Consider the following 17,984-nt stretch of genomic DNA (forward strand, 5'->3'; position numbering starts at 1 on the left):
TTCCGATCAGCTCAGCTCCAGCCATTGCTGCCATTTGGGGAGTGAACCAGCAGATGGAAGATCTTTTCTCTGTCTCTCCCTCTCTAAATCTACCTCTCAAATAAATTTAAAACATTTTTTTAAAAAATGGGAAGCTGAAAATAACTTATGCATCTTAAAAATTCAGAGAAGAGTAGAGTGAATCAAATGGGGGGAGCAATAGATGTCAGAGGAAATGAAGGTGATAAAAAGTAAAGAGGAACTGTTCACAGCACAGCCTGAGGAGGGATGGAGTCTGTGTTGCACTGGGGTTTTGCACTTGCATTATTGGGCTACTGGTGCTCCAGCTCTGCTAAAAGCTCAGGTGCAGGCCCTGAGGGGCACAAATGCTTTGCTCTGGTCAGAGTTTGGTTGCCATGGTAACAGTTCTCTGTGATGGTGGTGGGGCTTTAATCCGTGATTGCACCAGAAGGGCTCTGTCCTCCTGAAGGGGCTGATCCCAGTATCACAGGAGTGGCTCAGTCCTTGAAAGAGTGCATTCTTGACAAAAGAGTGACTTTGCCTGACTCTTCCTCACAGGCCCTCTACCCTGTGTAACACCCTGCCAGAGATGGCCCTTCACTGGGAATTCCAGCCTACAGAACCCAAATGAGTGCCTGTTGTTGATAAACTGCACAGTCTGTGGTGGTCTGTTACAGCAGCAGAACATGCGCTGGGACATGGGCTTCTGCCAGTGTCTGATCCTGCTATCTGTTGAGCTTGGTAGCAGTCCTAACAGTAATTGCTGTGTTTACTGAGCACTTACTCCATGCCCATGGCCTTGCTGCATTAGCTTATTAATCCTTACAGCTTCCTACAAGGTAGATACATTTTCCACACCTCCAACGCTAGGGAATGAGCCCTAGTTTAGAGGTTTCATTTATCCAGTGGTGATTTCCTGAGTGTTTACTTTGTGCTAGGCAGCCTTCTCAGTGAAGGTGCAGTGCTGAACAAAACGTGCCAGTATGGATTTCTATCCTAGTACCAACTGCCCGAAGTTACAAGAGGGGAGTTGTGAAGCTGGCTCATGTCATTAGTCACTTCCTATCTGCTTTCCTTTTTCAGCACCACACCCTGACCACATGGCTGCTGACCACTGCACCTGCTTCACAGGGGGCTGGCACCTCAGCATGGAGATGAGCAATGGCGAACACACAGAAGGGCCTGGTGAGTGCCAGCCAGTGTGGCTCACATTCACTTTGTTCTCACATGGCCCTGACCTCTTTCAGCTCTCATACACATGTCCCGAGCAGAAAGTCCAGTGCCTTTGTGTGCTCAAGGATTTAACTTTACCCAGAAGGAAGTCTTTCCTGTGTCCTTGGCTTCTGGGAGGTTATCTCTGCGTCCTTGGAGCATGACTCATGACAGGATGGTCTTTGTCCACCTAGGAGCACTAGGTCCTGCCACAGAGTCTACAATACAATTTGGGGATGGGGCTAGCAGTGTGAGACAGTCTCTCAGTGGGCAATGGCCATGCTAGAATGAACAGTGATGTGAATGGCGGCTGTCTATCACATAGTGTCCGGTGACCCCAGAGGCACTGAAGACTGAGATCGAGCACATAGATAGTTAGTCATGCCTGTGGGTGGAGCCCTGGTGAAATCCCTGAACACCAGAGGCCAAGTGAGCTTCCCTGGTTGATAGTACTCTGCATCGTCACACACAATCACCAGGAGAGTGACAGTGTCCTGGCTCCACAGGGGGCAGACAACAGGAAGCTGTGTCCTGGGTGCTTCATCCATTGGCTGAGCCAGTCTCTATCCTTTCCCTGCATTAAACCCTAACTGTGAGTCTTACTCTGAGTCCTTCTGATTCATTATCAAAACTGAGTGGTTTGGGGGAGCCCTTGAGCTTGCAGTAGGGGTCAAACTTCACACCAAACTTCAAACTTCATGCAGTACACTTCCCAGGTCTCTTTTGGGGATATGTTAGATTGAGAAAAAGTGAAACCAGTCTGCATAATAGCAGAATGCCCCAGCTTCATGCTGGATTCATTGCTCCAGCAGTGGCCAAGGCAGCCTGTGCCCTGAGAACAGCAATAGCAGGGCAGGGACAAGTTCTGAAACCAGGCCCCAGGGCTTGGGGATCTGCCTCCATCAAGGGTGAACGTGCACCTTAGGGTGTGCAGCTCACACCTCGGGTGATAGCTACTTCTTCCATGGCCTCAGAACATTTTCCCTCCTTTATGTGATTACTTATTTACATCCTCTGTCATCCTAAAGGGATTGGAAGTAACTTGAATAGATATATATGTGCTCCAGTGAACTCACTTTCCAAAAAAAAAAAAAAAAAAAAAAGGAGGGAAGTGGCAGAAGAAGGAGGAGGGGAGCAAATGGGAAAGGAGTGAGAAGAAGGAGTCGACTTGAAATTAACATCCAAAGTGCACACCATAAACATCACTTGCATCTATTCATTATGTTGTTTAAAGCCTCCATGTCCTTATTTATGTGTGTGTTTGTTTATTTACTTCCTTATTTATTTATTTCTGGCCTAGTTACTCTGTCTCTGACATTTCATTGCACTAAGAGCCTTCTACTGTAATAGCTGCTTGTCAGTTTTCTCCTGCATTCCTAATGGTTTTTGCCTTATGCTATGATGCTGTGTGATTCATTTCCAGTGGTTCATGATTGTTAGGTCTTCATTATGGGCTACACTTTCTAGCTAGTAAAGTAAACCATTTCTCTACTTAATGCATTTTGCCATGGATTCTATCTTGATACTAAAATGAGTACTCCTAAGCTATTATTTGTGAACAGCCACTATACCCTTGAGTAACTTTTTAATTGCAAGGCTTCAGTGTCATTTGGTTTTGTTTGTTTCTGATAAAAGCAGTATATATTTGTATTTGTTTTCAACGCAGTCCTGCACACAAATCTTGAGTTTGACAGAAGAGTTTAAAGTGATTACATATTATCAGAGTTGATGTTTGGTATTTCTCATTCCCACACTAACAGGTCTATCTTGAAGTTCCAGATTTCTATCATCCATCTCCCCAAGTCTCCACCATCCCCCTCAAATTAACACTCACCTCATCTTCCTTACTTCCATAAATTGTATCACCAGACACCCAAATTATTGCACAGTTATGAGTAAAACAGGGGTCTGTGTTTCCAATGAGCTTCTCCTCAAGGAGGCACTCATGGTGGCTTGGGTGCAGATGGGAGAAGCATTTTAGGTCAGTTACACTGTTGGTTTATGGGGATGGAGCAGGCTGGCAGACTGGGGACCCCCATCACCACCAAAATGATATAAAGAGCTTTGCTTGGGACACAGAGTTTCTTCCATGTGGCTGTTCCAATCCATTTTGTTTCACTATTGCCCTTCTAGTTGCCTACTAGGGAGCTCTGGAGTTGCTTTGTTCTGCTCATCTTCTCTTTCCAAGGTCAGCACACTTGTCTGGGACATGTCCACTTGCACATTGATTTTTAGAACGTGCCTTACTTCTTTGGTGTTGGACTGAGGTTAAAGGCCTCTGCTTCTAGAAGCTGTGGTTCATTTTGGTGGGGTGTTGGGAGAGAATTATTATCTCCATAGCTGTGTGAGACCCAGGTTTTAAATCAGTTACTTTCAAGATGTCCTGGCCTACTCAGGCTTATGTGTTTTTTGTTTGTTTGTTTAATCTTCAGCTTAGAGCTTCCCCTGGGTTATCTTAGAACATATTTTGTTTATCCCTGTTGTTTTGGGCAGTTTATTATCACTCTTACTATTCTGACTTCTGTTTCAATCCAATTTTATCTCATTTCCATATTCTTGACAATTCAAAAATAATTTTTGGGCCATTGAAAACAATTTCTTATTTCCAAGGCTGCTTCTGGTTTTATTACACTAATGAATCTCTTGGGAAAAAGGTAAATTTATGTTTCTCTTTATGGATGCTTCTTATTTCTTTGATATCAGTCTATTTCTTTCTTATCAGATTGTATTTTTTGATTCTGCTGATAACATAAAAGAGATAGTTTAATTCTGTTTTCCCCCATAGAGTATGATTTTAGAGAGTTGCTTTATCTCTTTTTCTCTTAATGATTCACAAAGTCTGCAGGGGCCTCTGTATCCCTCCCTGCCCCCTAGTTTTTCCTTTTTCTATTTACTCATTCTTCACTGCAGAGCCATTTATCCAGGCACAGTATTTTGCCAAGAAAACTTTCAATTCACTTCTGACCAGGTACAGGTTATAAAAAGAACATCCCTTGCCAAGAAAGGTTGCACATTGAATTTCCTGAATCAGTCACTTTCATTGGCATTTTTTATTCATCCTGTGCTGCCAGAGACCACCAAGTGCCTTTTCAAAGTATTCCAGGAGTGGTGGTCTTCAAATGGTAGCTCTTGAGTCTACAGGAAATGGAAATATAACTACTAAATCATTTTTCTGTACTATTGACAAATGAATAAATGATGTAAGTAATGAGCAAAATGTAATTTTGCTCCTAAGTTGTCTCTTTCTCATGCTGTTTATGGGATGAATTGGAAGAGGGTCAATTCTACAAGGTCATGGGGTTTAGTTAAACATATTACTAGGGAGGGTTATAAAGTGAAAATCAGCAAGGCAGAGTTCTGGGTTTCTGATCTCCAGGCATCCTTCCGGGATACCCCTGCACCAGAGCCTTTGGGATTTGTTTTGTCTGTTCTCTGTAGGAGGGGCTTCAGCAGAGTCAGCACCTCCCTTGCTAACCCTTTTAATCTATGCTGCCTTGGTGGTGACAGAAGAGGTCAGATGCAGTTTGTTTAGGGAGGTGTTGGAATATGTATCAGGAGATGCTGGGAGGCTCTGAGAAACTGTAGATCTTCTACTACTAGGATGGGGGCAGAGCTCCCCATGGATGACTGGGCTCAGGCCAGTCACCTACCACTGGGTGTTGGAGTAGTCCTTGGTCTTGGTCTCAACCACAATGCAAACTACTTTCCAGAGAAGTATCTAGGGATCATTTTTCTGATGACCCCACCCAGTTTTCCACAGATTATAATTCATAAAGATGTCTATAATTTGGTCAATAAAAAGAATATCTTTAATTTCCCATTCAATCTTGAGAGTCTATGAATCTGTGGGATTTTTTAAATTTATTTATTTGAAAGGCAGAATGACAGAGAGTTGGAGAGAGAGAGAGAGAAATGTTTGGTTGATTGATTTATTTCATCTGCTAATTTTCTCTCCAAACTGCCTGCAACAGCTAGGGCTGGGCCCGGCTGGGGCTGTGAACTAGGAGCTCCATCTGGGTTTCCCATGTGGATGTTACAGGCACAAGTATGTGAATCATCATCTGTTGCCTCTGCAGTGTTCTTGAGCAGGAAGATGGATTGGAGGTAGAGGCAAGACTTGACCTCAGGCACTCTGATGCGGGATATGTGTCCTAGGCAGCAGCCTACCCTCTATCACAACACTCATCCCACAAATCTGTGATTGTAATGCAATCTGTTTTTAAAGTTGTCACATACATATTTATCTTTTTACTATTTTACTTTGAAATAATTTCATATTTCTGGAAAAGTTGCAAAGATAACAGAATTCCTGTTTAGCTGTGAAAGAAGAAGGACCTCATCTAATATGTCCATATCCATATGTCCATATCCTAACCTCTAGAACCTGTCACTGTGTCACCTTAAAAGGCAAAAGGGACTTTGTTTCTGTGATTTGATTATGGTTCTAGAGAAGGGGATGCTACTGTGGTTGAATTTGATGACCCACAGTAAGCAAAGGGGTCCTGATAAGGGAAAGGGGAGGCTGGGGAGTGCAGGAGGGATTTGGAGATGCTGTGCTGCTGTCTTTGAAGAGGGGACAGGGATATGAGCCAAGCTGGAAGCTGGAGAGGCAAGGAAACAACTTGCTGAATAGGCTGAGAGTTTTACTCTGGGAACAGGAGAGTGTTCTGGAGACAGATGGTGAGTGGTGATAATTGCACAGTAATGTAAACGTGCTGAATGCCACTGGTAAATTTTATGTTATGCACATTTCACCAGTTTTCTAAAAAGGAAAGGAAGGGGCCAGTGCTGTGGTGTAGTGAGGAAAGCCACTGCCTGCAGTGCCAGCATCCCATATGGGTGCTGGTTCGAGTCCTGACTGCTCCACTTCCAATCCAGCTCTCTGCTGTGGCCTGGGAAAGCAGTGGAAGATGGCCCAAGACATTGGGCCCCTGCATCCATGTGGGAAACCAGGAAGAAGTTCTGGCTCCTGGCTTCGGATCAGCCCAGTTTTTTCTGTTTTGGCCATTTGGGGAGTGAGCCAGCTGATGGGAGACTGACTCTCTCTCTCTCTTTGTACCTCTGCCTTTCTGTAACTCTGCCTTTCAAATAAAGTAATAAGTCTTAAAAAAAAAAAAACTGGGGGGGGGAGGAGGAAACAGATTCTGCCCTAGAGCCTCCAGAGGGAAGATCTTGATTTTAGCCTAGTGATGCTTCTGCCCTGTAGAATGATAATGTGCTTGTGCTATTTAGGTCAAAAAGTTGTGGTTCTTTGTTATAGCACCAATAGCAAACCAGGCCAGTTCCCTTCACTTAGTTTTCCTTAGTGTTAAATCTTTTGTAAACATGGTCTGTGAATTAAAACTAGGAAATTAACATTGGAACAATCTTGTTAACTAAACTTCAGTTTTATCCAGTTTCCCCAGATTTTCCACTGGTGTTCTTTTCCTGACCCCTCACCCAATCCAGGATGCTGCCTTGCATCTAGCTTCCATTTACTTTCATTAGTCTGGTCTAAACTGTGACAGTTTCTCCATCTTTTGGTTTTATGAGCTTGGAACTTTTGAAGAGTCCTGGTCTGATGCTTGTGGCATATAAATCAATCTAAGTTTTATTATTTTCCTCACAATTAGAGTGAAGTGTGGGTTTGGATGAGAAAACCACAGAAGTGATATGCTCTTCTCATCATATCACACCAGAGGGTGTCATGTGATATCAATACATTCTATTATCAGTGGTGACAGTGGCTGAGAGAGTGATGGCACATTTCTCCACCATGAAGTTCCTGTTCTCCATTTCCAGACTTCTCTTCATAAAGTCGCTGCAGTTTTATTTCAGTCTCTATTGGTAAAGGTATACAAGATCTTTCAGAGTCACCCAAATTGGGTGTGAATGCCAGATGTGCCACTTCACAGTTTTACAAAGTTGGAAAATCAATCTCATGTCCGCGAGCCTCATGCCTTTTTTCTGTAAAACTGAAAGAGTGAAAGCTATGGCTGTTGTGAGGATGGCATGAGATGGCACAGCTAGTTACTGAGGAAATACTCCTTCATCCTCTACAACTTGGCAAGAGTCAGGTTGAGGGGAAAGGGTGCCAGTGGTGGGTATCAGTGATGGACAAGTGATGATAAGGACTATGTCTGCTGAGAGCTCACCATGTGACAGGAAGGGTGGCCATGTGCATATCACAGCTCGGGCCTGCACAGCACTGTGAGAGTGCACAGTGTGAGCCTCTTCCCAGGATGTCAGGAAGGTCGCTGGGAACAGTGCTCAGGAGGTATGCAGAACTCTCTGCTCTTGAGGCACAGAAGTGTGCTCTCCTTGCTCCACCTTGGAGCACTTCCTAGTCTCCCACACTAGATCACAAAAAGATGTTTTTCATTTTGAGCCCCATGGATTCAGCAGAGCCTTTGAAATGCCAGTGTAGGTGATGATGCTCCGAGTGGGAGCCGTGTGTGCAGTGGTTTCCTCGTGTCGCTGACCATAGTCTCTTGCCTGGCCTGTGTCACTAGCCCAGTGTTGGGCAGACATGCTCCATGGAAACCTCACGTTTGTGCATGGGGTCCTTCAGCACATGCTAATTGCCTGGGATGAAATCTATCTTGAAAACTTCCATGCATTCAGCCTGTTTAACTTTGCACAAGCATTTCACAATGGTATTCTGCTTACATGCATTCCTGATCTCTTCAGTTCTAAAGGAGAGATGAACCTTCCCAAGCCTTGTTGCATACACAGGCAGTCACTGAAAGAAAACTTGTATATTTAAAAAGTGAAAAGTAAATGAACTCCTGCATACCCATTACTGAAGTCCAACAATTAACAAGATTTGGGCACCTCTGCTTACTGTGTCCTCCCTCCTGGTTAAGAGCTTTCTGGCTGATATATTTAAGTAAATGCCAGATATCCTGTCACTTTATACCTATTTTCTCTGGTGTATATCTTTAAAAATATACAGCTTTTCAAGCAGAATGACAAATGGGTATCAAGCCTACTAAAAACAAATAGTGAACAGGATGAGTGTGTGGTGTAGTGGTTAAACTGCTCTTTAGAATGCCCACCTCTCATATTAGACAGCCTGGGTTTGAGTCCAGGCTCTGCTCTCCATAGCAGCTACCTGTTAATGCATATCTGAGGGGGCAGCAGGTGATGGCTCAAGTACTTGAGTCCCTGCTACCCACATGGGAGACCTGAATGGACTTCTAGGCTCCTAGATTTGACCTGGCTCAGCAGCTCAGCTGTTGCAGGAGTTTGGGGAGTGAAGCAGCAGGTGAGAGATCTCTGTCTCTGCTTTTCAAATAAGAAAGCCAGTTAACAAAGCAACAGTAACTTGTTCTCTACTAAGAATGAAGGGTTTGGGAAGGCCCAGTGATTGCTGTTTTAGAATAGGCCTGAGTAGGGATTTGAATTGTAACTTTATCACTTATCTTCTGCCCATGGAAAATCACTCTTCAAATCCTGAAGATGTCTCAGTATCCCCTGCATTCATCACAGCTTTGGCAAGAGGAGGTATTCTAGCCAACAATTGTGAGGCAAACTCAGGCAGTTTGGGGAGGTATATTCTTAGTCCACAGGAAGATAGGTTCCAGATTGTGAGAGGCCATTCTATAATCTGAATCACAGGAGGCTCTGAGGAGGACAAGGTGCTGGTCTCACTACTCCAGTCTACTGTTCTTCAGGGACTGACCCATCAAGTCATTGATCTAAACAAGCACAGTGCAATTGAGCAATACAAGGTTAGGCTGATTACATCACAATGAACAGAAACCAGCTAGTAACATTGCTTTCTGAAATTCCATGTGTGTTCCAGATATGATGCTAGTGAAATAAAATGGCCAACAAATTTTTTGGTGGGCTGCATAGTATCGCTAGTTTTTGACCTCTGTATAAAGTTTGGAAAAGCTTAAACTATGCTCCTCTCTTCTTATCCAGACAATTGGACAGACAAATGGAGTCCTCAAACAGGTTGTGGGGTCTACTCAATGATGCAGTGAAGAGAGCTGTTGCCTGCCCGGGTACCTCAACCTGCACAATCTGTCTCTTCACATTTCACTGTTGGCTTTGTGATTCTGTGATACCTTGTGATCCATGGCTCAAAAGAGGCTGGGGAACCACTGATCTGGTGCGTGGTCACTGGGCATCTAGGAGGAGAGGGCTGTGCCAGGCAGTTCTTCTGTTGTTTCCTCCATGCAACAGCTGAGGGATGAGGACAGAGGTCCTTTCCTTTTCTGTGAATCTGGGTAGTCTCGATGTGTGGTAGCGCTGTGACCATCTGAGCAGTGTCCTACTGCATAGCTTCATCACCAGAGGAACAAATGGCTATGTTCCTGACTTGAAATTTATGTACCAAGAATCCCAGCTCATGTCTCAGCAGCAGGTGAGTATATGATTGGATGTTGCCCAGCTGTGGGCTTCTCATCAGAGCAGGACAGCTAAATGGGCCTACCAGACAATGCCAAGAGTGCTGGCTGTCTGGGGCAAACAAGGAAATCATGGCTTTTGTACACATACACTGATAGTTTCTTTCCTGTACCTTAACAAAGCAACTCAACCCAATTAGTGCAAACTACCAAAGGCTTTTGGTTATATTTAGCTAATGGATTCCATTTAAGGAGTAGGTAGATAATGATGTGAAGCACAGGCTGTAAGCCAGAAATCCCGAGGAGCTGCACTGCACATTTGCCTGGTGGGGGAGTGAGTGCACCTGGAAAGGCACCAGTGTACTAGAGCCGTGGTGTCCTCCCTAGTGTTACACAGAGATGCCCTGGAACTAGGAGGACCAGAACTTTGTCCCTTTCATGTTTTAAGCCATTCTTCTCTTCTTATTCTTTTTTTTTTTTCATTGTCACTTCCAATTGTAACTCACTGGCTGGTGTGGTCCCAGCCCCATTGTCTTTGGAGCCCACCACAGCTGTGAGCCAAGGAGAACCCTTGTAGCAATATCCTGAGTGATCCCTTAATGACAAGTTAGTGATTCCTTTGGGTGCCTCATTCCTCAATTGCCCATTTGCTGCTGTCTCTTTAGCTCTGTTATGCTTATAGCTTGCTCATAGAATGTTTATTGCCCAGAGAAAAATCCGTGCAAAAATTCCCTCAGCAACCTTTCAGTCTGTGGGTAGCCAGTCATTCCCTCTATGGAAGAGGTGTGCCATGCTTGCTTGTCTGTTGAAAGAGGGCCTAATGTGAAATAAGAATTCAGTGTGCAAAATAGAGGACACCAGGCAGGCCTTTCTCTGAGCAATGCCTTCAGACCTTTTTCCATTTAGCTATCATGTGTAACCTATTGAGATTTCCACTTTGTCAATTTTTGTACGTTATGGTCTTTGGGAAAATCATTGTTTCCTTTGAGATTTTCCATAGCATAATTTTATAAGTATACAGGGTACTCACTTATAATTTAAAATAATATCTATGTATAACTGGCTGTATCTCCCTTCTTTGTAATTTTGTTGACTTATGACTTTTGTCTTGATTAGTTTCAGCTTGACTTTGTCTCTTTTAATAGTATTTCCAGAGAACCAGGCTTTAGCTGTTCTAATTTTACTATTTTTCCATTTGTGTCAACTTTTGTTTACATTATTATTCTCTATTATTTCCCATGTTTTCCTAGGATTTTTAAGGGGGATGCTTAACAACACTTTCTCTTTGTATTTTTGTGTTGTGGAACTATATAATGTTTCAACAAATGAGATCTGTTATGCCCAGATTCCATAAATTTTACTATTTTAAAAAATATTTTAATTATCTGACAACAACATTATAGTCACTGTTTTCTGTTCTTTTCTTCACCTACTTCATACATTACAACAGGAAAGTCAAAAGTATGGCTTTATCTTAAGATTGGCTGGGTTAGAATCCCAGTTACTATACTGACCAACATGTTGTCTTCCTTGGAGATGGATGGTGAGGACTGGGTGGATAATCCATGGGATTAGTTTTGTGTAAACTATGCTACTATGCTATGCTCAAGATTCTCTGGGTGTTTGGGGCTAGGGTTGAGGGAATTGCCTCCAAGTGCGAGAATCTCAACAGGGGTTTTATAGCTGTAGCCATTATTTAGTTACTGCCAGACTTCCATAGTTATTGCTTTTGTTCTTTTTTTTTTTTCTTATTAAGATTTAGTTATTTATTTGAAAGGCAAAGTGACAGGGACACACACATACACATCTTCTATTTATAGCTGATTCGCTTCTCAAATGGTCATAACAACCAGGGCTGTGCCAAGCCAAAACTAGGAGCCAGGAACTCCATTCTGGGTCTCATGTGAGTGGCAGGGGCCTCCATACTTGGACCATCTACCAGAACTTTCCCTGGTGCATTAGCATGGAGCTGGATTGGAAGTGGAGCAGATGGGACTTGAACCTGTGCTCTGATGTAAGATGGCAGCATGACAAAGCAATGGTTTTAGTTGCTTTACCACAATGCCAGTCCTCTGTTCTTGTTTTTGCTTTTCATTGTGTATTTGATCAGATGCCTGCCTTTATGGAACACAACGTTTCTCCACATATGCACATCATTCTTTCTACACATGCTATAAATTATTTATCCCATAGACCACTTCACATTTTATGTTTTTTCTTTTAGTCTGTGTTTTTTGCATGAAATGTGTGTGTGTTTGTGTGTGTGTGTGTGTGTGTGTCTGTGTTATCAAATGGTTTAGAATTGGAAGCTTGGTCCCCAGTGTTAAGAGGTGGTAGGACCTTAGGGTAATTTACTACCTTAGTCCAAGGAAATAGATTATTGGGGGTATTTCCCTTGGAAGAGATTAATCCACTTCTCATGGGACCCCATTTGGTTCCTCTAATACAGCAAGCCTGGCCCTCTCCAATGTGTGGCTTCTGGTCCCACCCATGTAGTCAGTCAGTCTCTCCCTCTAGCTCACTCTCTCTGAAACACACACTGTCCCTTCATGATGCTGTCTACCATGAGGTGAGGCAGCCAGGGCCCTTGCCAGAGATGGTGCCATGTTGTTTGGATTTTCAGCCTCCAAAATTGTGAGCCAAATAAGTTCCCTTTTTTTTATAAGCTACACAACCTCTGGTACTTTGATAAGCATAGCAGAAAATGGCTGAAGACAGAGTGAAACATAAGTATTTTTGATTATCCACAGGTGGTGAAATGCAATAATTTTAAATTCCCCTTTATTGCATATGAGAAGTTCTTGGATTTTAGTTTATTTTGGTAGCCTCTTTTCCCCCCCTTTTTTATGGAACCTATGATTTAGATTGTTGATTTTTTCTTTGCATTATACTTTTTATTTCAAAATTAATATCATTATTATATCAAAAACCATGCTTACTGACTGTGTTCACTTTTTCCCTGTGGTATGGCTTCCTTACCTGCTTATCAAAATACTTCCAAGACAGCATGTCTTTGGTGTAGCCCTTTGCCTTCTGGATAACTGGATGACTGTCTTCACACAGTCGTCCCTCAGGACCTGTAGGGCATCAATTCCAGGACACCCCCACACCCCTGCGGATCCTGAAATTCATGAGCCTAGGTCCCTTAGATATAACTACCTAATATTTGCATATCACCTACACAGAGCCTTCTGCATACTCTATATCATCTCTAGATTACCTAGAACACCTAATACAATGCAAATACTATGTAAATTGTTGTCATACTGTGTTATTTAGTTTATCAGGACAAGAAAGTAAGTCTGTACATGTTCAGTAAAGATGTAGGCTTTTCCTCTGAATATTGTTGATCCGTGATTGGTTGGATCTGCGGATGCAGAACCTGTGAACACCAGGTGCTGACTACACCTTCTCTGGAGAACCCTGGCTAGTACACTGCCCCATATGTATTAATTTACATAAACCTGAATTCCTGTCACTGGGAACCTCTCAGGAAAATACCTTTATGTAGCCTAAGACCCTTGGCATCCCTAGATAGGATACTTTTTCACAAGAAGGGATGGGAATATTGTGCTGTTGCTGTTGGTACTCACCGTTTCTTTGAAGTTCTTGTAATTGTAACTTGGGAGGAAAGCTTGTGTGATCTGCTGTAAGCTCTGCTTAAAAGTCAAGTTTGCTTGAATTTTATTTTTCTATCACACACTAAGGAGATACTTAAAAGTACTTTCATGATGGCAGCATACCTGTGGCCCATTTACTTTTATTTATTTATTTTTTGACCCTAAGAAGTATTTGAAAGCTTTGGAACATACACTGCCCAGCCCTCCTCACTGAGTTTAATCCCTGTGTCCCTGAGTCACTCTCACCTGCTGTCACAAAGGAGATCAATAGTTTGGGTGCCTTGGCTTTTGCCAATAACTGATGAACCCTGCCTCAGCCAGAGGACAATACACTATATGTAATACCTGGGCATTAATGGACACTGATTTTGAATGAGAACCGAAGGAGAATGGTGCCCTTTGGTCTTTCCCAGGGAAGGGAGGCCATCCTAGTATTGGCACACCTTGAAGACTCCCAAGCCAGTGGTTCTCTGTGGTGGGAGTCAACATCACCTGGGAAACTCAGTAACCACCCATAGGCTCAGGGCCCAAACCCCATTATGTAACTGGGCCTCTGCATTGGTTGTTGTCCCCGGTGGCTGTCATAGGCCATGTAGCCTCGGGTCTGAGAACCACAGCCCTAAATCCTACACATGCTCCATTCTTTTCTTATCAGCTCTCTGGTGAATTTTGCCTTCCCTGTAAGCTTTCCTGAGAACCTTCAAAGAGATTCTAATCCTCTTTCTTTTTCTCACCCCAAACATACTAAGAAGTTTGTTTGAACCTCTGATTCATCTGCTTCAAAGAACTTCCTTGTTTCTGGGTTTTTCCCATGTGAGTGGCTGAGCCCTGTTCTTATGCCCTCTTTGTCTCCATCCACTCTCCTTTTCCAGCTTCTTAGGCCACTAGCAGGGGCTCCCAGTGATACCTGACATTCTATGGTGACTTTGCTGCCCTTATTGAAAATTTATTTTCTTTTTGCAATTTTTGTTTTTCTCTAAGCTCTGTATGAATGATATCATTATTTGTAACCTTTCACCTGTAGCTCCCACCCCCGCAGTCTAATCTCAAACCAGCAGCTAGAAAGATCTTCTGAAAATACACTCATCCCTGGGTATCCCTGAGGGGTTGGTTTCAGAATCTCCCACAGATACCAAAATGCACAGATGCTCAAGTCCCTCATATGAAGTAGCACAGTATTTGCATGTAACCTATGCACATCTTCCCCCTTACTTTAAACCATTTCTAGATTACATAGAATGCCCAATACAAGGTGAAGGCCATGTACATGGTTGTCTTACCATATTGTGTAGGGAATAATGCCAAAAAAAATACATCTGTGTATGTTGAGTCCAGGTGCAATATTTTTCCTGAATAGTTTGCTCATGGTTGCTTTGACCTGTGGATGCAGACCCAGTGAAGGTGGTTACCCATGAGAAGTCCAGATCCCATCCCTGTCGTGAGTTCATCTGATGTCCAGTGTATTTCTTTCCCCATCCTGCAGTACTTTCCCACCTGTGCAGTGGATTCTGTGATGTGTTGCTCCAGTCCCTCCTCAGGACTAGAATGTGTTTCTTCCAGCTGTCAGGCTCCTGTAGGAAAATATTCTACAGAGAAAGCAACTGCTCCCAAGCCCGTGCCCCTTCTTGGGCAGCCAGTATCTGACAACTGGTGGATGAGTGGGCCTAGAGTCCCAACCCCCCACTTCAGTGGGGGTGATGAGGATGGGACATCCCTGGGAGCTCCCCAGCAAGCTAGCTGACTCCTCTGTGGAGACCAGATCAGGGTCTCCTCCTTTGGTTCAACCCTGTGTCTTCTCTCTTTTCATTTATATATGTTGATCCCTAGAGTACTCCTCATAGAAAGCTCCTGCAGAATCCTCTCGTTCTCAGAGTCTGCCTCATAGGGACCTGCATCACTTGGTCACTTCCTCAAGTCCCTGTCCACCTTGTGTGGCTGGAGCAGTGCTCAGCATGATAGCACCTGTAGTCTTTATGGGGGTTCTTTCCTTCTTCCACCTTGTTCTTCCTTCTGCATATCACGATGGCTGCTTCCTTGCTTTGTGTCTGTGGTCAAAAGCCCCCTCATCATGGCTTCCTTACATAAAATGAAAACCTTGTGCTCATGACCTTATTTTATTTCCCACAATTCCCAAAACCATATGACATAAATACTTTCTGGTATATTATGTCTTTGCCTACAAATATGTAAGTTCCATGGGAATATTTTATTACTTTCCCTAGTGTCTGGTACAGAGTAGAAACCAAATAAATATTTGTTGAAGGACTGGATAATGAATAAATTCTATTTGATTTTGATTCCCTGTTCTAAGTCTGCAATGACTGTCTCCTCTTATGCTTTCTCTTGTTTGGTTGCAGCCAGATGGCTGGGATTTCCAATGAGTGGGAACACACTCAATAGTACCACAGGTCTTCACAAAGTTCTTGAAAAATGGATTTTTTTTTTGACAGGCAGAGTTAGTGAGAGAGAGAGAAAAAGAGAAAGGTCTTCCTTCCATTGGTTCACCCCCCCCCCCAATGGCCACTACAGCTGGTGCACTGTGCCTATCCAAAGCCAGCAACCAGGTGCTTCCTCCTGGTATCCCATGTGGGTTCAGGGCACAAGTACTTGGGCCATCCTCCACTGTCTTCCTGGGCCACAGCAGAAAGCTGGACTGGAAGAGGAGCAACCAGGACAGAATCTGGCACCCCAACCAGGACTAGAACCTGGGGTACTGGCACCGTAGTTGGAGGATTAGCCTAGTGAGCCACAGCACCAGCCAGAAAAAAATGGAATGTAAAGATGAATTTGTTTTGGTATGAAAAAAATTGAAACCATGCATGGATTTCTTTTTTTTTGGGGGGGGGGTGAAAAATAAACCTGCCTTTTAATTCCATTTTCTGTGAACTTTAAAAATTATTTGAGAAGCAGAGAGACAGCCTCTCTCTTTCCCTCCCTCCTCAGTACATGGGGTTAGGAGGGTCCTACTTACTGCTTTACTCTTCAAATGCCTGCAACAGTTGTGGCTGGGCTTAGGCAGAAACTGGGACCTAAGAATTTTTTTTTAAAGATTTTATTTATTTTTTTGAGAGATAGAGTTACAGACAGTGAAAGGGAGAGACAGAGAAAAAAGTCTTCTCTCTGCTGGTTCACTCCCCAGCTGGCCGCAACGGCCGGAGCTGTACCACTCTGAAGCCAGGAGCCAGGTGCTTTCTCCTGGTCTCCCACATGGGTGCAGGGGCCCAAAGACTTGGGCCATCCTCCACTGCTTTCCCAGGCCACAGCAAAGAGCTGGATTTCAAGAGGAACAGCTGGGACTAGAACCTGTTCCCTATGGGATGCTGCACTGCAGCTGGAGGATTAACCTGTGTGCCATGGTGCCAGCCCTGGGAACCTAAGACGTTAATCCAGGTCTCTTATGTTAATGGCATGTTCCTGATTATTTAGGCTGTTAGCTACTGTCTCCCAGGGTTTGTATTATCAGGAAGCTGGAAGACAAGAGCCAGAGATCAGTATAGAACCTGAGTGTTATGATATGGGACGTGGGCGTCTTAATCCTTAGCCCAAACACTCACCCCCCCATGCACGTTTTGAGGTACCTTCGTATATTCCTAACTAGCTGATGTAGCAGTTGGTGGTACATGAAAAGGAGATAGGAGATTGAAAGAATGCCTAGAAAATGCCCATTTTCCCACAAGGGAGTTGGAAATAATCTGACTTCTTTTCTTGATTCTTCTGTGCTCTATTTGAACTGTCATATTTCAAAGCACTGGAGACTGACCTGTGTGTCTGTGACCACTTTGTCTTGAACCTTGTCACTATCATGTGTGAATCACAAGGGGAGGTACTGTGTGGTCTTCTATGGTGATCAATAGCCCTTTGCTTGGTCATAGCATTAGAAACTCTCACTTCAGGGGACTAGTTAGTTTACTTGATCATGGATTCATGCAAACATACTGTTCTGTTCTGTAAAGTTTTAAAATCCCCATTCCTTAAAAACAAATGAATGCAAAGCCCTTATTTCAATTAAGAGAAATGAAAATGAGTAAGTCTTGAATTTGGACTTACCTTGTTATTAAGGTTTTCTTTTTTAAATTTTTTTCCCATATAGGAATATGAGGTGTGGGCATATTTTTCTGTTGAGATGAATTCAAAAGAAGTCATTCAGCCTGATATTGGGAAGTTATTAATTGTGAAGGGCTCTTTGTAGACTCTACTGGATAACCCAGGTGAACAGGCAGGGACTGATAGAATTAACTGATAAGAATCTATAAGCAAAGGGGACCAGCATTTTGGCACAGTGGGTTAATCTGCCTCCTGCAATGGCAGTATCCCCTGGCTGTTCTTCTGATCAAGCTCCCTGCTAATGCACCTGGGAAAGCAGCAGAGGACAGCTGAAGTACTTGGATCCTGCCACCCATATGGGAGACCTGGAAGAAGGTCCAGGCTCCTGGCTTCAGCCTGGCCCATCCCTGGCCGTTGAGACCATTTGGGGAGTGAATTAGCAGATGGAAGATCTCTCTTTCTGTCTCTCCCTCTCTCTCTGTAACTCTGCCTTTCAAATAAATAAATAAATCTTAAAAAAAAAAATTATCAGCACATATCCAAGAACACGTGGCATTATGTATAAATATCCACCAGAGTAGCTGTTACTTCTTATTGGAGAAAAATGAGAATCCTGTGTGCCATAGTCCAGAAGGGGGCAACAAACACATTTAAGGGACGATTGATTCTTAAATGTCAAAGGGCCCTATGCAGGTAGCAGTTTGTGAGAAAATCCTCTAATTGGATGGTTTAAGAGCAGAGCCCAGCCTTTCTGTGTCCAGCAGGCCAACCC

The 17,984-nt window shown here is 43.5% G+C and overlaps 1 long non-coding RNA gene across 4 annotated transcripts in view; it reads left to right on the top strand.

Annotated features, from left to right (window-relative positions):
- Nucleotides 1–17,984, top strand: part of LOC127487441 (uncharacterized) — a 220,441-nt gene that overhangs the window by 51,129 nt on the left and 151,328 nt on the right. For all 4 annotated transcript variants that reach the window (XR_011382789.1, XR_011382791.1, XR_011382790.1 and 1 more), the window contains one exon: nt 1,084–1,185. This is a non-coding gene — a long non-coding RNA (uncharacterized lncRNA). The remainder of the gene's footprint in view (nt 1–1,083; nt 1,186–17,984) is intronic.

This window comes from Oryctolagus cuniculus, chromosome 15, assembly GCF_964237555.1.
Source record: "Oryctolagus cuniculus chromosome 15, mOryCun1.1, whole genome shotgun sequence".
Classification (NCBI taxonomy): Eukaryota; Metazoa; Chordata; class Mammalia; order Lagomorpha; family Leporidae; genus Oryctolagus; species Oryctolagus cuniculus.